The sequence below is a fragment of the Erpetoichthys calabaricus genome, chromosome 6 (assembly GCF_900747795.2).
Source record: "Erpetoichthys calabaricus chromosome 6, fErpCal1.3, whole genome shotgun sequence".
NCBI classification, from domain to species: Eukaryota; Metazoa; Chordata; class Cladistia; order Polypteriformes; family Polypteridae; genus Erpetoichthys; species Erpetoichthys calabaricus.
In genome coordinates, this window is record NC_041399.2 from 34,223,406 (window position 1) to 34,250,084 (window position 26,679).

Below are 26,679 nucleotides of genomic sequence, written 5' to 3' on the forward strand. Positions count from 1 at the left end.
AGTTGCCTCACATTTTTATGCAATCATTTTGTTCACCCCACTGAATTAAAGCTGAAAGTCTGCACTCCAACTACATCTGAGTTGTTTCATTTAAAATTCATTGTGGTAATGTACAGAACCAAAATTAGAAAAAAAGTTGTCTCTGTACAAATATTTATGGACCTAACTGTATACTATTGTGACAGGGTTCACAGGCAGTTCGCTGTCTCTAACGGAAGCAGTGCAAGGACAGCTCTGTAGTTGTTCTGCTGCATGTGGTAAGCAGTAAACCAAGGGCGAACTAATTGACTGTCCTCTGCAGGATCACGCTTACTGCTGAATTTCTCCGCCAGACCAGGGGTTGGTGCTGTACTCTAAATCTTTCTCTTCTTTCGCTCTGCAGACCAACAGAAGAACCTACCTCCAAATGACATCACGTTCACTACCGTTCCAGCCAGCCCTGCCTCCATATGACATACTTCCTCTTCTGGTCCATCTGAACTCGCCTCTTCCTGTCAGCCTGCTTTATTATCTGCCATATTTTTACTATGTACCCCAGTTCTGTTTTGGACTCATGTCTGTGAAGACCCCTTTTGACTTAAAAGTCAACTCAACCCCTCTTTTTCAAGTATATGGGGTGGCTACCCCAAACCTTTTTCTTTATCTGGTCTGCTTATTTTACACCATGTAACATGCTTGCTGCACAATGCTTAGAACATTAACACCAGGTTTTGACCTACTTGTCCTCGCACTCTCCTGGTCTGCCACAGAGGTGATTCTGAGACACTTCTAATCTGAAGATGGGAACTAAAGCCATGTCACGGCTCCTATCTTGGGTGCTTGCATGCTGAAGTAACTGCTCCTATTTTTAATTAAATCCTGAGGCTATACCTGCTTCTCTATACAATAGTAAGTACTTATATTTTCCTTGGTAATCTGGACTCACCTTCCTGTCTCTCATGCAACTCTGTGACCCAAGCTTGACAATACCTGTATAAAAAAAGCACTTCTTATTTTATTTGAAAATGAGACGTTAGATGTAATTAATTAATACAGGTATGAACAGAGACAAGGACAGCATCCGCACAAGACACAACTACCCACATGGATGCTAGGTGGAACACTGACTCAGAATTAGACTATGCATGAGGTTGCACCAAGACTCTCACCAAGACTGGCCGAGATCAGAAATTTCACAACAGTCACTTTCTTTTGGTGTAACAAGAAAGAGACCACCTGTTGCAGGGTTCCCAAGACCTGGCGAAAAGTGTGGGCTCGACAGTAAGTATTTTTTGCAACATATTATTTTCTTTGGTACTATTTTGGGTCAAAAAAACGTTAGTTATACTGAAATTTACATTTTGTTAAAACAAAATCCGTTAAACAAAAAGTATTTGTTATTCTGAAAATTTTGTTACTTCAGTATTCGCTATGATGGGATTTGATCTAAATTATCCCATGACCCTGAAATGGACACACAGATTATACAATTAATGGATGAGTTGACTTTAGTGCCACAAAGTCTATTCATTCTTTCATATTTTTGTTTTTCATATTTTTCAGCCTTTTGCTAAGATGACAGATAAGTGTAGAAGAGCTACAGTCCATTCGTGGTTTATTCCAATTAACAGCTCCAAAATCCAGTTTTTAACTCATAGCCAAAGAAGCATATTGTACTTTGTAAATGTATATTTAGAATACAGTAAGAAAGTAAATTCCTCAGTAAATAATAAACTTAAGAAAGGGTATTTATTATTATAAAAATATACCCTTAGAGGCAAGGAAATTCAGCAACTGTAGTTATTAAATTTAACATGCTCTCCAGCTAGAATCCATGTTAAGTTCTTAATATGATGTTAGCCTTAAGCCATATGAGTTTATTTGTTCATACACTGAAAAAATGGCATGTTAGATTAAAATAAAAAAACTATGTACATTGGTTGCACATAGTAAAATTATTTTCATCAAAAATGACTTAATTATGCTTAATATACCTAATCCATGCTGGAAGAACATAATATTTTTATGTGAAATGAATGATTTTTTTGATGCTCTTTTACATTAATTATGTTAAAGCAACATGTCAATTAAACATATTTCAAAATTTGTTTTAACTATTTTTTTAAAAAAATGCACAAAACTTAGTTATTTTAGCTATAACCTATTTAGTTGATCTGTTATACTTGATAACTAATCATTTTTATAAACGTTTTATAGTTCAAGGAAATTGCTTGCAAATGCAGGTATATTGGGATGCAGTTAGCATTCAGATATCAACCATCAACATACTGTATCAACACAGGCAGTTACTGGGTGATTGCACTTCATGCTGATGCTCTGTTCTTCATACTCAGATGACATATTATGTATCCTCACCTATTTAAGATGAGAGTGCAATAGTCAGTATCCAAGATTAAGGATTATTTTAATTCTTCAATCCAAGTCTTCATCTTACTTTTGTTTTTGTTTTTTTTTGTTTTGGTTTTTTTTTGTTTTAGAAATTAGGCAGTCTTTTACTTTTGGTTTAGTACTTCTTTCTTGTTTTTTGATATTAGATCTTTGGTCTAGTATTTCAAACTTTTAATATACATTTGGGTCTCGCCTTTTTTTCCAAATAAACCCTGACAAAAATAAATCTTCACAATTCCTTTTGCCATTTCCTTTTCTACTTTTTATTTCATGGTTAACAAACCCTAAAGTAATTTCATAGAATCATTCATCAGGAATGGGCTGGAGGAGGAGTATAGGGACCTAATCAATGACTTTGTTAAATGGTGCGACTCAAACCACCTACAACTGAACACCAGCAAAACCAAGGAGCTGGTGGTGGATTTTAGGAGGCCCAGACCCCTCCTAGACCCCGTGATCATCAGAGGTGACTGTGTGCAGATGGTGCAGACCTATAAATATCTGGGAGTGCAGCTGGATGATAAATTAGACTGGACTGCCAATACTGATGCGCTGTGCAAGAAAGGACAGAGCCGACTATACTTCCTTAGAAGGCTGGCGTCCTTCAACATCTGCAATAAGATGCTGTAGATGTTCTATCAGACAGTTGTGGCGAGCGCCCTCTTCTACGCAGTGGTGTGCTGGGGAGGCAGCATTAAGAGAAAAGACGCCTCACGCCTGGACAAACTAGTGAGGAAGGCAGGCTCTATTGTTGGCATGGAGCTGGACAGTTTAACATCTGTGGCAGAGCGAAGGGCGCTCAGCAGGCTCCTATCAATTATGGAGAATCCACTGCATCCACTAAACAGTATCATCTCCTGACAGAGGAGCAGCTTCAGCGACAGACTGCTGTCACTGTCCTGCTCCACTGACAGATTGAGGAGATCGTTCCTCCCCCAAACTATGCAACTCTTCAATTCCACCCGGGGGGGTAAACGTTAACATTTAACATTATACATAGTTATTGTCTGTTTTTCACCTGCATTATTATCATTCTTTAATTTAATATTATTTATTGTATCAGTATGCTGCTGCTGGAGAATGTGAATTTCCCATTGGGATTAATAAAGTATCTATCTATCTATCTATCTATCTATCTATCTATCTATCTATCTATCTATCTATCTATCTATCTATCTATCTATCTATCTATCTATCTATTCTATGGGAGGCACGGTGGCACAGTTGGTAACGCTGCTGTCTCACAGTCAGGAGACCCAGGTTCACTTTCCAGGGGCTCCTTGTGTGGAGTTTGCATGTTCTCCCCGTGTCTGCGTGGGTTTCCTCTGGGTACAAAGACATGCAGGTTAGGTGCATTGGCGATTCTAAATTGTCGCTTGATGTGTGCGTATGCCCTGGGGTTTGTTTCCTTCCTTGCACCCTGTGTTGGCTGGGATTGGCTCCAGCAGACCCCCGTGACCCTGTAGTTAGGATATGGCTAGATGGATATTATACTACCACCAGTTTTCATTATCATAATACCTGGAAGACCTCAGCTCTTCAAACAATGGGTTGACGTCACTTTGGTCTGAAGGAATCTAAGTACATTGCATTTGTTGTGACAGGCCAAAATATAACATAAATAAATAAATAAAATAAAATTTATATTATAAATGTCAAGGCTTTAAGTATAAATCATTAGGCAATTTTATGGCCTTCTTGATTGTCTAGGGTAATATACAAAGATTAAAGAATACTGAAAAAGTAAGTAATATTTGGTTATTCTATTGAAGTTGAGTGAAAATGCAGCCAATAGATGAGGACATTTATCTTGAAGGAACTTAAATATAATCTTTTAAGTAAATAAACAGAGAGGTCAATCCCTGAGTGATCAAGTGGTCCAATGTTTTACAGACCATCCAGTTACATGTGGTTCACCATAAGGTTTTAGGTCATGGCAACATATGGATTTTATCCACCTTTTTGTGTTAGATTTAAGTTTTTTGAGTTATTTTATGAAGGTAATATGACTTTGTGAATGGTGACCTCACATAAAAGTGAATTTCTTTCCCCTAATAGATAAAGCTCTACAACTCTGGTCTACCCTGTGATATGGCAAGGCAAAACAATGTAAACCGGTGCCATAAAAAAGAGAAAAGGAGACATCTGTAATGAGATAACTGTGATGTCGTGTCTTGTCTAAAACCTTCTGGACATGAAATAATTTTTCTTTTATGTTTTACCCTATTTACATAGCATTTGTGATGACTTCATTCAAGTTAATTTCCAGGATGCTTCCTGGGCAGATGCTGCCAGGTATGTACCAATTTGTGAATCAGCAGTCACCATCTAAATTAAGGAGAGGGGTTGCAGATGTTGTCCATCAAAACTAAAAAACAAAATCAAGGAAAGGCTTTTCCTCAAGAATAAATAATAATAAAAGCACAAGAATGTTAGGTTTCCACATTTTTCCATTTATGACTTCAGGTTTTGCCTGTCTTCTGGTTACTGATTCTGCTACTGTCGTAGTTAATGACAAATATTTTTAAGAAAGATGTCCTTGTACACTCTTAATGATAAAGGTGCCAGAGTGGCTCTTCAGAGTGATGCCATAGGGAAACCATTTTTGGTTCCCAAAAGACCTAACCACATGAAGGCTCCACAAAAAAACATATTTACTGTATTTAGACTGTATTTAACAGACTCCATACAGCAAATAACTCTGAATAGATGGTAACAAATTTGTGAAATACCAATAGCTCATGATTTTAAAAGGATTCTCTCTGCATACATCCAGTAACACAGACTAAGCCCAGGTTTTCTTAATCTGTTACTGTCTATCAGCCCACCATATGTTCAAGATTTAGTTTCTTCTTCATATTAAGAAGGTTTCCAAATTATAAAGAACTAACTTCTAATGCAAGGAATCCATTCCAGAATTAAATGGTGCTTCGCCAAGCAATGACTCTATGAAGAACCGCACAACTCAGTAAAGAACCATGAAGTGCCTTTAAAGAACCTGGATTTGTAAAATCACATCTTTTCATGTCACTGTTGTAAATTACAGTATGTTAAACTGTAGAAAAGGAAAAAAAACAAACTAATAACAGCTAATAAAAAATCAGACCCTGAAGGGTTTTTTTTTTGTTATTATTATTATTTTAGCATCCCCATGCTCAAAATGTATGAATATACAGTTATATATGCACTTGCCAGCCACTTTATTAGATACACTTTGCTATTACCAGGTTGGACCCCTTTTTGCCTTTAGATCTATTGTAATTCTTCATGGCATATATTCACCAAGGTGCTAGAAACATTCCTCAGGGATTTTGGTCAATATTGACATGATAGCATCACGCAGTAGCTGCAGATTTGTCGGCTGCACATCCATGATGTGAATCTCCTGCTCCACCACATCCCAAAGGTGCTCTATTGGTCTGAGATCTGGTGACTATGGAGGCCACCTGAGTACAGCAAAGACATTGTCATGTTCAAGAAACCAGCTTGAGATAATTTGAGTTTTGTGACATGGTGCGTTATCCTGTTGGAATTAGCCATTAGAAGATATGTACACTGTGGTCACAGCAGAAATGCAGACTCATCAGAGCAGGCAACATTTTTCCAATTTTGTTGTGCCTGTGCAAATTGTCGCCTCATTTGCCTGTTTTTAGCTGACACCCAATGTGGTCTCCTGCTGCTGTAGCCAAACTGCTTTCAAGTTTGACGTGTTGTACATTCAGAGATGCTCTTCTGCACACCTTAGTTGTAACGAGTAGTAATTTGAGATTCTGTTGTCTTTCTATCAGCTCAAACCAGTCTGGCCATTCTCCTCTGACCTCTGGTATCAACAAGGCATTTTACCCAGAGAACTGCCACTCACTGGATATTTTCCCTTTTTTATACCATTCTCTGTAAACCCTGGAGATGGTTGTGCACAAAAATTCCAGCAGATCAGCAGTTTCTGAAATACTCCAACCAGCCCATCTGGCACCAACAACCATGCCACCTTCAAAGTCACTTAGATCACCTTTCTTCCACATGCTCGGTTTGAACATTAGTAGGTTGTCTTGACAATGTCTACATGCCTCAGTGCTTTGAGTTGCTGCAATGTGATTGGCTGATTGGATATTTGCAATACTAAGCAGTTTGGAGAGGTGTACCTAATAATGTGGCCAGTGAGTATATATACAAGGTGCAGTTTAATGGTGAAAAAAATATACAATAATATCTGCCTGGATTTCAGATTTCTGTTAAAATTTCACTTCAGGAAAACACTAAAGCATGGATTATTAAAATTTAACAACATGTATTTCTCAAATAATTACTGCAAATGTTTTGTGTGTGCAGTCTTTTCTTTTAATGCTTCAGGGCTGCCTCTAAGCAACGTACCACATCTACAGAAATTCAAATAAACTCTGGAGAGAGTGGTTCATCATTAGATTTTGCTATTCATACATTAAAAAATACAAATTTATCAACCAGATTATTTGAATTAAAATCCATAGAATAAACCAGCTCATTAGAAACAACACCAAGATGTATGAAAAACACTGTGTAAGCATGGCAGACAGGTGCTAACAAAAAACACAGTGTAGGTAATAGGGCAGGAAATGTCCATACATGTTCTATGTCCCAGTGGAATCACCTTTTAGACCATTATCAGCTGCAAAACATTCATCCAACTGCCCATTTTCAAAATCTACTTATCCAGAGCAGGATTGTGGGAAAGTTGGAGCATCTTCTTAAAGGAATTCTTAACACTATTAGACCAAATATCCAAATAATCATCAACAGCAGTCTCACCTCTGGTGTTGTACCCAGAATTCGTAAGCATGCAGTGGTGCAACCACTTATCAGAAAAACAAATTTGGACACCTCCAATTTTAGGCCAATTTCCAAACTTCCATTTTTTTGTCAAAAATCTGTGAGAAAGTTGTATTTATTCAGTTGAAATCTTGTTTAGACATACATATATGGTATTCATAAGGTGTTCCAGTCTGGTTTTAAAGCCTTTTGTAGCACTGAAACTGTACTTTTAAAGCTTTTTAATGATCTGTTATTAGCTACCGACTCCGGAGATTCTGCCATTCTCATACTTTTGGATCTGACAACTGCTTTCATTACTGTAGACCACAATACCCCCCATTCATCGCCTGGAGCACTCTGTGGGCATTAAAGATGGTGCTTTGGAGTGGTTTAAGTCTTATTTGTCTGATTAGCTTTGGCGAATCTGTCTCCTCCTCAGCGCCTCTTACTTGCAGAGTTCCTCAGGGTTCTATTCTTGGGCCACTCCTTTTTTCTCTGTATATGCTTCTTTGGGGTCCATTTTTAGAAGTTATGGCATCTCATTTCACTGCTATGCAGTAGACATGCAGATTTATTTACCCTTGAAGTACAGTAATACAAACTCTTTAAAACTGTTGTTGGACTGCCTTGAAGATGTTAAAGCTTGGATGGCCTTAAACTTTCAAAACTGTAATGAGAACAAAACTGAGGTCCTGATGTTTGAGCTTAGGGGTATCAGTGATGCCCCTCATCTGGACTTTAGCAAACTGAAGCCTTTTGTAAGATCCTCTGTAAAAAACCTGGGTGTAATAATGAATAGTGATTTTAAAATTAGATAAACAGATAACCTCAGTAATTAAAACTAGTTTGTTTCAACTGAGGCTTTTATCTAAAGTTAAGCTTTTCTTATCGTTTCATAATTTGGAAAGAGTTATACATGCTTTTATTTCGTCCTGACTTGACTACTGGTATGCACTTTATGCTGCTCTCAGTCGGACGTCTGTGTCACATTTACAGTTGGTCCAAAATGCTGCAGCTTGTGTTTTAACGGGACCATGAAGGCAAAAGCATATTTTTCCTGTACTGGCCTCCCAGCACCGGCTCCCCGTTCATTTTAGGATTGATTTTAAGATTTTATTGTTTGGCCCAGCGGTGGGCTGGCACCCTGCCTGGAGTTTGTTTCCTGCCTTGTGCCCTGTGTTGGCTGGGATTGGCTGCAGCAGACCCCCGTGACCCTGTAGTTAGGATATAGCGGATTGGTTACTGGATGGATGGATGGATGAATATTATAGTTTGTTTATTAAAGCACTAAATGGCCTAGCTCCCTCTTACCTCTTACAATTATATATTCCATCAAAGTCACTCAGGTCTACTGCTCAGTTGCTTCTGGTTGTCCCTAAATCTAAAGTGTAGGGGAGTTCATGCCTTTGCAGTTGTAGCCCCCAGAATCACAAATGGGCTACCACTTCATGTTAGTCTGGCCCCTACTTTGCCAATAAAATGCTGCAGATGTTCTATCAGACGGTTGTGGCGAGCGCCCTCTTCTGCATGGTGGTGTGCTGGGGAGGCAGCATAAAGAAGAGGGATGCCTCACGCCTGGACAAACGGGTGAGGAAGGCAGGCTCTACTGTAGGCACGGAGCTGGACAGTTTGACATCTGTGGCAGAGTGACAGGCACCGAGCAGGCTCCTATCAATTATGGAGAATCCACTGCACCCACTAAACAGTGTCATCTCCAGACAGAAGAGCAGCTTCAGCGACAGACTGCTGTCACCGTCCTGCTCAACTGACAGACTGAGGAGATCGTTCCTCCCCCACACTATGCGACTCCTCAATTCCACCTGGGGGAGTAAACGTTAACATTATATAAAGTTATTGTCTGTTATAACTGCATTTTTATCACTCTTTAATTTAATCTTGTTTGTTTTTTTGTTTTTGTTTTTTTATCAGTATGGTGCTGCTGGAGTATGTGAATTTCCCCTTGGGGATTAATAAAGTATCTATCTATCTATCTATCTATCTATCTATCTATCTATCTATCTATCTATCTATCTATCTATCTATCTATCTATCTATCTATCTATCTATCTATCTATCTATCTATCTATCTATCTATCTATTTTTAGATCACTTCTTAAGGCGCATTACTATTCCTTGCCTTTAAATTCTTTGTAATTCTGGAGCCGTGTCTGTCTATTTTATTGTCTTATTGCTTATGGCCTTTTGCACTGTATTATTCTTGGTTGTACTGCACTTTGGCCAGCTATTGCTGTTGTTAAATGTGCTATATAAATAAATGTGACCTTGCTATTGATATCCCAAGCATTAGGGTCAAGCCAGGAATAAGCCCTGGGCAGGGTGCCAGCCCATCTCTGGGTGAACACACACACACACATCTGGGGCCAATTTAGCATTGCCAAACCACATAACATGCATGCATGTCTTTGGACTTAGTGAGGAAACCTGAGCACCCAGTGGAAACACACACAGACAACATGCAGAATCCATGCATGGAGCTCTTGGGATGTGAACCCCGGTCTTCTTGTTGTGAGGCAGCAGCATTACCACTGCATGAATTTTATTAAGAATATGCCATTCAGCCCAACGATTCATCAATCCCATTTGTCTAATTTTTTAAAAATAGCATAAAGCCAGGTTCTGAAAGTCTGTAGGTTACTACTCTTTACCACAATACTGGTAACATATTCCAAGGTCTATTGTTCTCTGTGTGAAGAAAAACATTCTAATAATTGTGTGAAATATTCCCTTTGTTCTTTTTGAAGAACCTAATTTTATGTAATAACCGGGATTCACTATACTAATTATTTTGACAAACCATTTGTAGTTTATGTGCCACAACTGTCTAGGAGGGTTTCCAGGAATGGCATAATTTCCAGGCCAACAGCAGGTCTACTGGGGAATGGCAGAAGTTCAAGAGAAGCCTTTTTGAAATTGGTCAGGCAAAGAACAGGCTATGGGATGCCAGGTGTATACTGATAAAGAGAAACAGAGATGTGCAGTGGGTACAAAAGATATTGCAAAAGGAGCTACAGGAGAAAGTTAAGAGAGATTTTGTGAAGTGGGGATTCACAGCCACTAAAGAGAGGTGGAAGGATATGTGGATATTTGGGAATGGGAAATGGGGCATTTACTGGGAATTGATTTTAAATTAGAGATACATGAATGTAACATGGACATTGTCCAAAATATTTTGGAAAGATGATGATTTCCGTTGTTATATGGTGTAATGGAACAGGATACGCAACAATTGAAATTGTCATTTTTTAGTGAAAAAAGAAATTGGCATTAACTTTCAACAAGACAAAGTTGCTTTGTGGATTGTATTTTGCACTGTATAAATGAAATTTACATTAATAAAGAATATGTTCTTTTTATTTTTTATTACAGTACTTGTGTTTATGTATTATAAATGGCTATTTGAGTGTTTATTACACTCCACTCTTTAAAGATTTTTTGGCACTACTGAAGTAATATATGTGTGAGTTAACTAATTTCCTCATGGTAAAATATAAGATATTAAAAATATTAAGTAAACACAACATATTTAAGTGGAATTTCCATCCATCCATCCATCCATTATCCAAACCGTTATATCCTAACTACAGGGTCTCGGGGGTCTGCTGGAGCCAATCCCAGCCAACACAGGGCGCAAGGCAGGAGACAGACCCCGGGCAGGGCGCCAGCCCACCGCAGTTAAGTGAAATTTGGTTCATTTAATTAATTGGAAAATCGTGACATGAACAATTAATTAAACGCTTTTTTTTGAGTGAGTGAATTGCAAAAACTTAACAAATTATAGTAAACTCTACTTAAAATAATATAGCGGATATTACTAAATACTCATGATACTCATGTGGGTTTACATGAAAACAAATAAGCTTAAAAAATAATTTCAAAAGACATCTTTTTCGGTCTGCGGTGGGTTGGCACCCTGCCCGGGATTGGTTCCTGCCTTGTGCCCTGTGTTGGCTGGGATTGGCTCCAGCAGACCCCCGTGACCCTGTGCTCGGATTCAGCGGGTTGGAAAATAAATGGATGGATGGATGGATCTTTTTCGGTGCATCTGGAACACAAGTCTTTGGCTTATAAAGCTGCTGTGAGACACTCTTACTGTCAGTGAAGAGTCTCGGAATGCGGCCCCTGCCTTTATATACGTATAAATACTTAGACATACTTGACATACTTGCATATATCCATCTACTATTATCCATAGGTTATGAATAAATTGTATTATTCGGTTCATTGCAGCAGGCATGCCTGGGTTATTTGTTGAAAAATAGTCGTCACCACGTCCGGATCACAGCAGAGAAAGTGAAAGTTATTTACTGTAAACATTCGCCGATTTATTAACTTTGTTAACTTTGTTCATAAATCGTATACATCTCATTGTATTTGTGGCATTCCGGCCAGGAACTTAAACAGAAATCGTTCGCGTATTTCTTACCCTTTCCACGTCCCAACACCGCCATCAGAAAAAAATAAGTAAAAAGACAATGTCTTACTGACAGTGAAAGGAAATTTGAACAATATGTGACTTTATTCTGTACTTGTACTCATTTCCCAAACCTGACATTTTTATTTCAGGATGGCAGACAGGTAGAAACAGAAAGCACGGACCAGCTTAGACAGGGCACCACAGGCACAGGTTGGACTAATTTAAGGCAAAAATGTAAATAGACTATAACTGTAAACGAATTCGTTTTTAACAAATATTTGAGTTTTTCGTAACATATACAGTCACTTGCTGAACTAAGGAGGTTAATTTTAAATAGTGTTTTACAAAGCACATGGACACACGTTGTAAAACTAAAAATTTTAAAAGAAATACATAATCGTTCACATGCATAGTAAACGACAATTAAATAGTGATAGATTCAGAAGAACACGCCAATGCGCTGGAATTAAACCACAATATAAAATAGTACACTTCCAATGCAGTTAGTTGGCATTCAGAAATACATAAAACAAAATTGACGTTAATACTGTGGCTACGAAAGGGTCGTTTACGAATCAAATACTTTCTTTTATCTTGTTCAAAAAAAAAAACAAAGCACTCTGAGAAGTGTGCTGTGGGGTCTAATAATCCACGGTAATGCGGGCAAGAAGCCCGAGGTGGGCGATCGCCGATATTCACGAACGGTGGCTGGGCGTGCGCGGTGTCGTCCACATAATTCGGGTATTCTTATAAACTTAACTTGGCCTCTAAATGAAACTTAAACACGCACACAAACATCTTTTAAAATACAGCGTCAATGATAACAGTCAATTGAGATTCTATAACAGTAAAAATAATTCGAGGAATCGTTCATAAAACTTAGCAGTGAGTCATAAAATAAGACTTCAAGAAGATTTCATACTCACCAAAATGCTAGGAGGAAAATTTAAAATCGTATTTGAGAGTTTGAGAACTGGGCTTTTTAAATCCTTTTCAACGTTGTTTCATTTTGGTCAGGTCGCTTAGTTTCCCTGTCTACTTTTATTCTTTTTATTGTTATACTGCTCGGTCGGTTGCCAAGCAACGGGCACGCGTTTCATTTTGGCAAAGTAGACAGCGACGGAGCGACTGTTCGGGGGCCGAGCAAAAATAGAAATCCTGTTCTGTTAGTCTGCGGCATTTTGGGATTGTTAGCAATATATTGAGAGGTAGAGCATTTACTGAGATTAATTTTGAGTTTTTGTAGACAGCTATATGGCACACGTTGTTTATGGAGCTATAGTTCCAACTAGAAGGTCTCTGCATAGAATCTTTTTGAACAAAACAATAGAGTTTTTTTTAAAACTTTGCACCTCGAATATTTAAATCACCACTTACCACTTTTATGTCTCACTTCGATAGGTGTGTCACGTTCCTGTAGGAACAATACAGGACCAAACTCATTTGCTGATTCCTAATATTTGAAAAACAGAATACATTAATATGAGTTCTGTAATAGAAAAGTATAGAAAAAGATAATAATATGAGTGCCTGTTCATTATTTTACTGTACAAACTACTCCTGCAGTTTTCTGTTTTCTTAGCAAGCACATTACAGATAGATAGATAGATAGATAGATAGATAGATAGATAGATAGATAGATAGAGTGGTGTGAAAAACTATTTGCCCCCTTCCTGATTTCTTATTCTTTTGCATGTTTGTCACACAAAATGTTTCTGATCATCAAACACATTTAACCATTAGTCAAATATAACACAAGTAAACACAAAATGCAGTTTTTAAATGATGGTTTTTATTATTTAGGGAGAAAAAAAATCCAAACCTACATGGCCCTGTGTGAAAAAGTAATTGCCCCCTTGTTAAAAAATAACCTAACTGTGGTGTATCACACCTGAGTTCAATTTCCGTAGCCACCCCTAGGCCTGATTACTGCCACACCTGTTTCAATCAAGAAATCACTTAAATAGAAGCTGCCTGACACAGAGAAGTAGACCAAAAGCACCTCAAAAGCTAGACATCATGCCAAGATCCAAAGAAATTCAGGAACAAATGAGAACAGAAGTAATTGAGATCTATCAGTCTGGTAAAGGTTATAAAGCCATTTCTAAAGCTTTGGGACTCCAGCAAACCACAGTGAGAGCCATTATCCACAAATGGCAAAAACATGGAACAGTGGTGAACATTCCCAGGAGTGGCCGGCCGACCAAAATTACCCCAAGAGCGCAGAGACAACTCATCCGAGAGGTCACAAAAGACCCCAGGACAACGTCTAAAGAACTGCAGGCCTCACTTGCCTCAATTAAGGTCAGTGTTCACGACTCCACCATAAGAAAGAGACTGGGCAAAAACGGCCTGCATGGCAGATTTCCAAGACGCAAACCACTGTTAAGCAAAAAGAACATTAGGGCTCGTCTCAATTTTGCTAAGAAACATCTCAATGATTGCCAAGACTTTTGGGAAAATACCTTGTGGACTGATGAGACAAAAGTTGAACTTTTTAGAAGGCAAATGTCCCGTTACATCTGGCGTAAAAGGAACACAGCATTTCAGAAAAAGAACATCATACCAACAGTAAAATATGGTGGTGGTAGTGTGATGGTCTGGGGTTGTTTTGCTGCTTCAGGACCTGGAAGGCTTGCTGTGATAGATGGAACCATGAATTCTACTGTCTACCAAAAAATCCTGAAGGAGAATGTCTGTTCGTCAACTCAAGCTGAAGCGATCTTGGGTGCTGCAACAGGACAATGACCCAAAACACACCAGCAAATCCACCTCTGAATGGCTGAAGAAAAACAAAATGAAGACTTTGGAGTGGCCTAGTCAAAGTCCTGACCTGAATCCAATTGAGATGCTATGGCATGACCTTAAAAAGGCGGTTCATGCTAGAAAACCCTCAAATAAAGCTGAATTACAACAATTTTGCAAAGATGAGTGGGCCAAAATTCCTCCAGAGCGCTGTAATAGACTCATTGCAAGTTATCGCAAATGCTTGATTGCAGTTATTGCTGTTAAGGGTGGCCCAACCAGTTATTAGGTTCAGGGGGCAATTACTTTTTCACACAGGGCCATGTAGGTTTGGATTTTTTTTTCTCCCTAAATAATAAAAACCACCATTTACAAACTGCATTTTGTGTTTACTTGTGTTATATTTGACTAATGGTTAAATGTGTTTGATGATCAGAAACATTTTGTGTGACAAACATGCAAAAGAATAAGAAATCAGGAAGGGGGCAAATAGTTTTTCACACCACTGTAGATAGATAGATAGATAGATAGATAGATAGATAGATAGATAGATAGATAGATAGATAAAGAGTGACCATTTGTTAGTATAGTTTGGGGTGTATATTTTGCACAATTCTCACATTTAATTAGCAATGAAACAAAGGATTGGAACAGAAAGATAAAGAAGAAATACTTAAGCATATTAAATATTCTACAAAAAAGTAACATTAAAAACAAAAAGAGAGACAGAAAGAGAAACAGTACAATCACAAAAGATGCAGAAACCCTATCACACTGAATAAACTGTATGTACAGTTCCCAAATCACCTTGATCCTTCAGCAGGGATTTGTTAAGGAAGTTAATTATATTATCAGTTTTGCTATTTCTGCTTTTTAAGGGTGCTGTATCTATGTTACAATTTTTCACTTAAGAGGACCAGTCCTTTTTGTTATTTGGCAAATTACAGCAAATACAATACTCTGCCTTATTTCAAGTAGCGATTTCATTACAAGCATTATGACAGTGCAATAGTTAGCAGTGTTACCTTATGGACCCTGCATCCCGGGCTCGAGTTCAGCTCACAGTCACTGTCTATGTTGAGACTGCAGTTAAAAGATCAGTATAGATTATAATTATTTACATGCGTATATATTTTTTAAGTTAGAAGTGCCAGGTTACAAGACTTACATTGTCTACATAGTCTGTGTGAGGAATTGAACCAGCAAGTTTCTAGTGGAGAGTCCAATGCCTTGACAACTAAACTACCGAGCCTCTTGTTGCTCTCCTATATCTTGTAGATGAGTGTTGTTGACTCTAAATTGGCCCAGTGCAAGTCTGGATGTGCATTCTGTTGTGAATAGGTGCATTTTGGACTGTCTCTCCTTTGTGGTCTTGTACCGTACATTGCTTTCAGTCCTCTGCTCACAGGATTCTGCCATCTGTAACCCTGAATTGGAATAAGCATATTTAAGAATGTTACATTATTTAATAAGATATGTTGATTCATGAAATATTGAATTAATTTAATGTACAAATACACACACACATATTTATTATATATTGTATATACACATACATACATATATATATCATATATTGTATATGCAATATATATGTATATTATATACTGTATAATGCAATGCTGAAATGTTGACTGACTCATTCAATCACTCAATTACTCACAAGTGGTGTAGCTAGTACATCAGGGCCCATGGGAAAAACAATATTGAGGGAGCCTTGCCTAAGAGTATTAAGGAAAAGAAATATAACAACTTCAAAAGTTAAATAAAATGTAGGCATGTAAAAATTAACATAGTGTTTCTTTGAAATTGGTTTTTGAATACCAAATATTTATTTTTTGTGTAAGAAGACGCTGTAAATACATTATTTCAGAAATATGAAAAGGCCACTTAAAATTGTAATACTGGGTAAAGTATTTGTAGGTTCTTTTTTTATTTAATTAAATGGAAATTTAATGAAAAGTAATCTAGAACTACTGCTGCATATATTTTTTATTGAGCTCCATCTCAGGATCACCTTTATTGTTTCATTTGCTGTTTTCTTTAATGTGTATGGTAATATTAATGACAGAAACCCTACATCGAATTGTATTATATCAGGTCAATTTATAATTTTCTACATTCCATATGGTATAATTTACACTTTATAAAACTTGCTCTAATAGCACAAAAATAAACTAGAAAATGCTTGTTAATTATATTCTACTGTTAATGTTCACAACTAATAACTTGAATATCACAATCAAAACTAGAAATGTATTCTCATAAATGCTTGTTATGTAGGATAACTAATAATACAATCATGTTAGATATGTTTTTTCTTTCTAGATTTACATAAGAACTTACCCATATCACTGTGTGTTGCTGCTTTTCTTGCTGTAACCCTCCATCTTTTCCAGGACGGGACTGCAATTTAAAAGTGGACAGTTTCAAACACTATGATCAGTGACAGTTGTCATTAGAACTTGTAACAAGAGATGTCATTGATTTAATGGTTTGAAACCATATGCTTTAAAATCACCAGTCACAGTCCTGATCACATGTGCTTGCTGCATGAACTAATAAACATAAAATGGTCAGAATTTTTTTAAAAACTAGGGGGCTTCGCCCCCTGCTCGCTTCGCTCACCCACCCCCGTGTTCGGTTTACCGAATACACAATACAATACAATTTATTTTTGTATAGCCCAAAATCACACAAGAAGTGCCACAATGGGCTTTAAAAGGCCCTGCCTCTTGACAGCCCCCTGCCTTGACCCTCTAAGAAGACCAGAAAAAACTCCCAAAAAAAAAACCCTTGGATGGAAAAAATGGAAGAAACCTTGGGAAAGGCAGTTCAAAGAGAGACCCCTTTCCAGGTAGGTTGGGCGTGCAGTGGGTGTCAAAAAGAAGGGGGTCAATACAATACAGTACAATACACAGAACAGAATAAATCCTCAATACAGTATTAGATGTACAGAGTAGAATTTCACATTAGATGATATCACATAATATGATTTGGATTTGTTTTAAGTCCTGGAGACCTCATTCATCAAGCTGCCTCCCCATTTTGCCATTCCACATCTGAAATAGTGCTAATCCGATGAAAGGACCCCTCATTCCCACGTCCCCAGTCATCATGGATGACTTTACCTTAGGCAGGCAATCTATAATTTAAAGATTGTTATTTTCTTGGGAATTGTTACATATACATTATTTTCACTTTTACTTTAAAAACTTTTGTAAAAACAATACTTGTCCTTTATTTTCGGCCACGTGCGTGGTTACATCTCTTTCTTGCCAGACGTATAATGCTGCTCGTGTTGTGAATGGTGTTGCGGCTGAACATACGCTAAGGATATGTCTTTGGATCATTTGCTGTCTTTTTGCTGCTTGCGAGCTGTCTCTTCTGCCTGTCGCATGTCATTGTTTTAAGAGCTGGGAGCACATGATGCTTGTCTGCCAAAAGCAATCCAACAACTGCTAGCTTAGAGGTCTGTGGACTCCTTTTAAATGATGGCTCACTGCCTGGTCTCGCATGACGTTGTAAAAACAATCCTTTTCCTTTATTTCTGGCCCCGGGCGTGGTTAAATTCTTTCTTGCAGGACGTATAACACTGCTCACGTTGTCGGCGGGGGGGCTACTGTCGCCCTGCCCTTCGATCTTTTTAAAGCCTGTACAGCCGCTGTCATTTTTGCTACGGCCCTGGGACAATCTCTTGGCACCAAGTCTCATGTTTACGGTCCCCGTGAGACGCACCGTGGCAAGTCTCACGGGTCTTTTAAATGTCTTTTGAGAAGATCACGTATCGTAGCCTTAATTTTGCTTCCCAGAAGATTTTTTTTATAAATAGAGAGAAAAAAGGGGATTAGGGAGTCCCCAGGCTTGGGGGCCCATGGGATTTCCCACCCAGTCGATGCAGTTGCTTCACCACCATCACACACTCATCAACAAAAACATTATTTCCAATTTAGTTAAAAAGCTGTAATTTGCCAGGATGATATATCTAAGGCACTAGGTATCAGCTAAGTAAGGGCATTTTGCTATTACATTATTTAGGGGTAAACCTCCCCCAACAATAGAAAAACTAAAGACCTAAAAATCCTGCGGTGGGTTGGCACCCTGCCCAGGATTGTTTCCTGCCTTGTGCCCTGTGTTGGCTGGGATTGGCTCCAGCAGACCCCCGTGACCCTGTGTTCGGATTCAGCGGGTTGGATAATGGATGGATGGATGGAAAACCTAAAAATCTCTAAATTGCTTTGATGGATTTGATTAAAATTTAAAATCATAGAAAAAGAAAATTAGCCAATGAAGCAAATGAAGAATGCAGCAGAATTGATTGATGGGCCTTGCAAATAGCACTTCGCACCAATAAGATGAATGGACAAGTGAAGACAGAGCCACGTCCTGAACAAGAAAAAAGAGACATGATGATGTTCTGAAATGGAAAGAGAAAATTCAGCAAAGCTCAATGAAGATGCAAAGCTCAGTGGGTACCAGATCTTATATTGGTTATTCATTCTGTTCTGTTGTCCCCCCAGCCCCTGCCCACAGCACTGAAAACTGACACTCCCACCCCCCACAACAACTCTTTCATTGAAGTGCTGCAAACTCCAAGAGGTCGTAGTGCATAATTTCTGATGGGGATGCCACAGAAATTATGTTGTGACAATGAAAGCTATTGCTCAATGCTACTCTCTATTCAAGTTAATATATCAGTGTAAGACATAGGATACCAGCACTTATATAAATCCATCACATGCACTGCTTTGCATATACTTTGCACATAAACGGGGACTACATACAACTAATGAAAAACACAAAAAGAAATACTGTACTTGGGTGAATGGCACAAACAAATGAAAACCAAAAATGTTTAATAATGATAATAATATATACTCAAATTTCACATTACCCCTACTCCAATTCAAAAGAATTGTATTGAAAAGCATTTTTAGTTACATAATACTTTGGATATACCTGATTGACAAAAAGGCATTATAACTGAAGCCCATTATCCTATGAATTCCATGGGTCAAGTCAGGTAGCACAGCTAGTTTTATATCAATAATAAAAAGAATACTGCTAAAAATGGTTATATTCAAAACCAATGATTTTCACCTGAAGAAGGTCTAAGTAGGACTATAGAAACGTTCATTCATTTTCAGAAGCTACATCTCCTTTTATGGGGTCTTGAGGAGTCAGAGCATATCCTGTCCACAATGGGTGCATAGGAAGAACTGGTCCAGTATTAAAATATTCAAATTCCTCTAAAAATGGGCAAACATGGAGTGTTGGGTCCTGGAATTGTCAGGCATGCCCTCGAAATATTATAGAGGAAAAAGGATTCTATGGCTAAACTGAAGTTTCAGAGTACAAATTCTCATTTATGGTGTAACAATTAATTGCAAGTTGTTAAAAAACACTGAGAAATAATAATGTTTGATTCTGCCAGTTGCTCCATGCAGACAGCATGTACATTTATTAGGAGAGCAATCCAAATTGTCATAGACAATGTTATCTGGAAACAAAGGTTCCAGCAGAAACTGAGAAAAGTCCCAAACCTTGACATAAAAGGGTACACTGTAGATTGCGGCATTGAAACTTGTACTCAATTTAACATCAATTGTTGTTTTTATTTCACTTATGAAAATGAAAACTTATTTATAATTTTTCAGTATGCATCAAAGAACAATCATGGGACAGATATCAGTCCATCTTATATCAGCTAGATCTTAGTGAGCATGGAACATTACAAGAGTGCTGCAGAAACAAACTAAAATAAAGAAGGGAACGACCCATGTTTTTCAAACCAAAACACAATGTACAAATGCTCAAACAAAGAACCAAAAAGTCTGCAAAAAGATAATAAGAAAAGTGTCAAAATAACAGATTCTTGTTATGATTTTGTTTTTGTTTCTTTACTTTCTCGTATACATAGTATAGAGAAAGCATAGGAATCTTGAAAAAATTCGACCTCGAGATCTTGATGAATCTTCATGTTTTAGACATTCCTAAGTGCAAAAATATCATTTTAGCATAAAGTTTGATTATAAATAGAGATAAATGATTGTGTACCGATATTATTAATTAGTTAAGATGAGAAACAAAGACATATGATATTTAAGGAATATAGCAGACCTGGAATTTGTTCTGAGGACCTTTTCCTCCAACTCAGTATATGAGAAAGTCGAGGGGAGAGCATTCCCGATTTTTTTTTAATTCCTGTGTGCATGCTTCAGCTTCCTTTAGTTCACACCAGTTCCATTTTGGGTTTTCGGAGGTGCTACATTGTATATTGCACTTGTTTTTGGTTATTATTATTTTCCAAAATTATTAGAAATAATCAAACCATTTTTGTCAGTATTTTATTGTTCAGGAGCGGTGCCATTTTGAGTTGGCATTGTTACAATGCTGTGTTGGTTGCTTCATGTAGTTAATATTATCCACATCATAATATAAAAAGTGGCGTATTAGACACATCATTATCTGAATTTTCAGATATCACTAAAAATATATGTGTATTCCAGGTGCTTTAGTATTCCTGGTTCCTGACTCTTTGGTTTTGGTACCTTGTAATGATTAGCGTTTTCCAATTGGAGCAGAGGCAGGTGAAGTGACTGTTTATGTTCATATTCAGTGTCAGTAGTGTCAACCTCAGGGTTTAAAGCCCAAGGCCTTGTTATGTGTAATTAATGCAGAAATCCATGACCTTCACAAGCTTCTTCTTGCTACTGTATTTTCAGCATTTTGAAACTCAAAATAATTTAAAATAATGAAGAGAACAACTCTATGTTACTGTCCTTTCAACAAAAAAAAAACTCCAGAGAGGAGAAAGAATAGAGAGTCAAATCCTTTTTTCAAAAATCTGAGAAGATTGTTTTCACAAAAAATATCTACAGTATTTCAAATTTCCACCTTAACAGTGTAGAAGACTTGGAAATGTAACATGTTATCTTGCTATTTTTTTGATTTGAAATATTTAATTTCTGCCTGAGGGGAAATTGCCCTTTCATATTATGTTTTAGAAAAACTACTGTAATGTCTATAAGAACTAACAAGCTGAACTACATTAGCATAAATGTTATATTCCTATCAAAATATGAAGTAATGAGATGTCATTGACGCATATCCCCTGCCTTATTGACACATACTACTTTTCAGTCAGTTTTACACTCTTTGTCATGACCCTGCTGCTTACCTATAAAGGTCTAAATCAAACACACCAGAATGACTGTGTATAATACTTTACTGCTCCTTATGCAGTTTATTTCTTTTAGCTTCAGCATCCACTACTCCTTGTGAATGTTTATTTAGCTTTGAGGAATTCTCTGCATGCGTTCAGTGGTTCTTTTTTGCTTCTGTCAGGTTCATTTGGCATTAAGATTCAGTTCACAATTAACTCTGACCACACATCGACCGTGCCAAAATAATTGCATTATCTGCTTTAATTTCTGCAATGTTTTAGGTTACTTTGTGTTTGTGAATCTACAAAACCATTATAAATGTAAAAAAAGAAAAGGAAACACTTAGCAGAAGCTGAAACTGAAGTTCTTGAAAAACAAGCAACATGCCATTGTTCATCTGTGCTTTCAAAACATTTTCAGTATGGTTGTGCATCCTAACCCACCTAGTAAAAAATGAAAGAGGAAGTCCTTTTTAGTTGAAATGTGACAAAAATCAATTCATTTAATGAGGAACAGTTCAAATGTCCTTTAGAATCTGGCAGGCATTCAATAATGTTGCATCAATTAAATAAACATGTCAAACAATTGCTAATCTCACTATCTTTGAGTGATTACTTCACTTTTTTGTTTGCTGTTTAGATGGATAGGGGGAAAATATCTGACTTGAATAAGATGTAGCATGGTATGTCTTAATGATTAGTAATTCACTCATTGTAATGCAATCCCAAAATCAATATAATTAATAAAGAAATGAGGCAATACACCATATGGTGTTACATTACAGCTCCATTATAAAGATGTATAGTATAGTCTATTCAAAGACCAAGGTTTATTTATTTATGTTTTGCACAACAGAAGTAAAAATGTAGATTTATTCCCAGTCAAGTGGTCCTATTTTGTAACCTTTCTTTTCAAATCTAAGATCAAAATGAGAAAAACAAGTTTGATATAAAAAAGAACAAAGGAACCCACATAGATGATTTGTTCAAAGCCAGACTATTTGGCATGTGCAAAACTGTTCACGTTTTGTTATCTTATTGTTTGCATATATTTTGTGGAGCTAACTGGCTTTCCCTCAAATAATGTAAAGTCATTCTCAGATATTTCTTTGACTTTGAACAAACTGATTTGCACTTGGGCCTGACATAATAAAATGTGTTCCAATGGGCACATAATTTAATTGCACTTTAACAATGTTTGGCTCATGGCAATAAATAACTTCAGTCCTCTTGAAACTGTGACATGACATTGCTTCAAATCCTGATTAATTCATTTGCCTATTGGCCTGAACATGGTAGCTAGACCTCAGATTAACGGCAGTGCCTCCCAGAAACTGGAAACAAAATTAGATCCGCATTCTGAAAATGTAAAAGCAGGAAACCTTGTGTAATCTCAAGACATTGACAATCAAAATGTTCACTAAGGGTAGAACTGGGGGCAACTTTTTAAAAGAAAAAAAATGAGCAACTTTTGAAACCTGTCACTACCAAAACTCTGTTAATATTTTTTATTAGCATTTGTTTATATTTGTTACCATTACTTCACTGAAGTCATTTTGTGTGTTCATTTTCATGGGTGCTATCATTTTGGAGTTTTGGTTTGTTAGGATGCTATGTGTTGCTAGGCATTTTATGTCATCATCATCATACTAAACCGCTAAGCAAATGAACAACATTCAGACTTTGTGATTTATTCCTGAGAAATACACCTGTTTGGGTGTAGGTTCTAGTTTTCATTTAGCTCTTTTACTTCAAATAAAAACAAAGGCAGAGAAAAAATATTTGATGGACCAGGAGATGGAAGAGGCAATAAATGTGGTCCAAAGACAGAGTGAAATTCAAAAACATGACAATATGATATGAAACAACAGAAAATCTTGGTCAGAAACTAGCCAAGATCAAAACCAGGAGTGTTACGAACTAGAGAGTCTCTAAGCATGAAGTCCTGAACAATGATTTAAAATGTCCAACCCTGGCTAGTCACACAAAAGGACAAGGAAGACTCTTTATAAATAGCAATATTTATTTTAAAAAATGCTCTGCAGAACAAAAAAAGCCCCAAGGAACACAAAAGTGTAGAAGGTTAACCCTTCAAAAGACAGTCCTTAAGCGAACAAAGTCCCAATCTGAAATTGAACAGGCAAAGTCAAAAACAGAGCACAGGTCTGAAAATCCAGAATTTTATAAACATTCAAAAGCAATAAACACAACAGAGCTCCTCACCACCATGAGCACATTCAGAATGAACTGCAAGGCACTATGGGTTGCCTTCAGCCTTTATATGACCGAGGGAGGTTCCTTGATAGTGATGGGCAGGTGGCCCGACCTCTTCAGGAACCACTCACAAAACACAAGGAACACAACAGAATACACCTTTACATAAAGAAACTAAATACCCAGCACTGTTAACATGGAGTATGAACAAAAGAAACTTAAAAACCAGCATTTGAACCCCAAATAGGGGATGAACCTTAGCTAACTATAACTATAGCAAACTCTGTTAACAATAACAGAGAGAAGAAAATGTCAACCCACCAAACCCCAAAATGTTGAACAAAACTCATAGTCTGATAAGGACGCAGTTTCAAGAATTATTGTGAGCACTTAGACAGGAATAGCCAATGTTAGGATGCAAAAATAGTAATCAATGGAACAAAAATCAAAAACCCAAAGCATAACTCTAACTGGATGATTTTCACACAATTTTCGCCACTAACTTTAGCACAAAGACAGAGAATTCTTTACTTGAAATTACCTACTGAGGGATATTGGATTTCAGCAATGCTGCCAAATTTAACCCAAAGGTAATTGGACTGATCCCCAGACTGACCAGTGAAGCCGAGGAACCTGAGCAATCAGAAAGAGCACTGCACCAAGGTGCTGCTGAAACCAATGCTTATATAATAGCCTGAATGTGGTTGTAAGCCCTCATGATCACACAACAATTAATGCGAAGAAAAAACAAAAAATCCACAATGTACAACATAGTTAAAGAACATGTAATAAAAGATTCTGAGCCCCAAGTCTTTCAGAAGATAATTAATTACAATTTTGTTTTAAGAATATCCAGAATCTTGCAAAATGTCTGGAGTTTGACATTGGTTTAAACACCATTGTATTGATGACATCACAGGTGGCGCAGTGGTAGTGCTGCTGCTTTGCAGTAAGAAGATTGTGGGTTCGGTTCCTCCCTGTGTGGATAGCGCTTTGAGTACTGAGAAAAGTGCTATATAAATGTAATTTATTATTATTGACATGACGCTCAGGAAACATCCACTAGCAACCAGCAATTTCATCATACCAAAGGGAGCTCAAAATGGCGGCAAATCTAAAAAAACAAAATGGTGTTGTGGGGACAATATTTTAAACAAAACGATAAACCATAATAACTATTTTAAAACAAAAAAATTCTACAAAATGAAAGCAAAAATAAATCCTTAATAATTCAAAACGTCCATAAACAACTAAAAAGAGCAGGAGAAATATTTATTGAGCTCATACAAAGTTAAAAGGCATACCCTAAAGATATCTCTTCATAGCATCAGTTACTAGTGTGCAGCCCTAGTTGTGTAAAGACCGTGAATCTTCCTGTGCAAGTCCACCGGACAAGGCAACGGACACTCCTCTTTGACCAAGGTACTGTTCCTTTATTTTCCTGTCAATGTCTTCCTTCAACATGTGTCTACAACACATTCCTGTTATTAACACAAGATGTTTCTCTCGTCTCTTTAGCAGGAGAGGAAGAGACCCAGCCAACCTTTGTCGGCTGCATCAAGTCAGCACTCTCATACTCTTCTCCTTTGGTCAGTTTGCGGTCAACGAAGCAGACTTTATTCCAGCTTTTCACCAACCAAAGGTGTCTCCAAGTGGTGGCTCTGACAGAAACATGGATTTGACCAGAAAATACCAACAGCACTTTCCTCTGCTTTCACATTCTCCCACTCCTGCTGCTCTTCTGGTAGGAATGGGGGGGGGGTCAGGTTTTCTTACATCTAAGAGCTGGAAATTCACCCCTCTGGGTAATGTATGCAATTTTACTACTTTTGAATACCATGCTATTACTGTCTCCTTTCCAATTAATATGACCATTGTTATTATTTAGTGCCCTCCAGGTTTGCTCAGGATCTTCCGTGATGAACTGGATAGACTGCTCTCTTCCCTCCCAGATGATGGCAGTCCATTTCTAATTCTCAGGGACCTGAACATCCATCTGGACAACCCTCCTGCTGATGGCTTTCTCACTCTTCTTTCCTCCTTCAATATCATGCAGCTCCACACTCCATCGACTCACAAAGCTGGCAATCTGCTTGACCTCGTTCTCTCATGCAACTGCACTCCCACAAATGCAACTGTCACTCCTCTACACATTGTGGCCTGCAGGGGGCACACCAGCCAACCAATCCTGACACAGACTGACACCAGGCACAAATTTCAGAGCAGCACATGGGTTTATTTCAAAGGGGAACGCTTTCCCATCGTTACCCTTAACAGCACAATACAATAAGCATAAATTAAAGCATAAATCACAGTACTTTTCTTCTTTCTTTCTTTCTTTCTTTCTTTCTTTCTTTCTTTCTTTCTTTCTTTCTTTCTTTCTTTCTTTCTTTCTTTCCCATTCTCTATCTCTCTGTCTCTCTGTTATGCGCCTCCACTCCTCCTCCAGCAAGCTTTGTCTTGGAATAGTGGCACCTGGCTCCTATTATAGAGCACCCGGAAGTGCTCCAGGTGTCCCGTGATCTCCTTCTGGCAGCACTTCCGGGTGTGGAAGCATTCCTGCCAAACCAACAGTGCTGCAGCACATTCCAAATCCCAGTGTGCCTTGCCGGACTCTGAGGAGCCACAGTAACCCAGGGGGGCTGTCCTCTAGCGTTCCAGGGGGAGGTAATGCACATAAATGTATCCTGGATGTTAGCGTCCAAGCTGTACATGACAACATGTTAGTCTTTTTTATTCAGTTCTATCTGCTGCTTCCGTCTTCTCACTCTGCTCCTCCCCCCACTGTATCCTTCCACCATCACCTCCACCCCCACTCTCCCACACATTTCTCTTCCACAGTCTCCTCTGCCATCCCTCCTCCTGACCAGTTCTCTCTCGACAAAAACACTGCCACCCTATGCTTGACTCTGTCCTCCTGTCTTGACAATGCTTGTTCTTCCTT

General features: G+C 37.8%; 1 pseudogene; it reads left to right on the forward strand.

Annotated features, from left to right (window-relative positions):
• The first annotated feature begins 1,124 nt into the window (after positions 1-1,124).
• LOC127528467 (uncharacterized) lies at positions 1,125-26,085 on the forward strand (annotated as a pseudogene).
• The last annotated feature ends 594 nt before the right edge of the window (positions 26,086-26,679 follow it).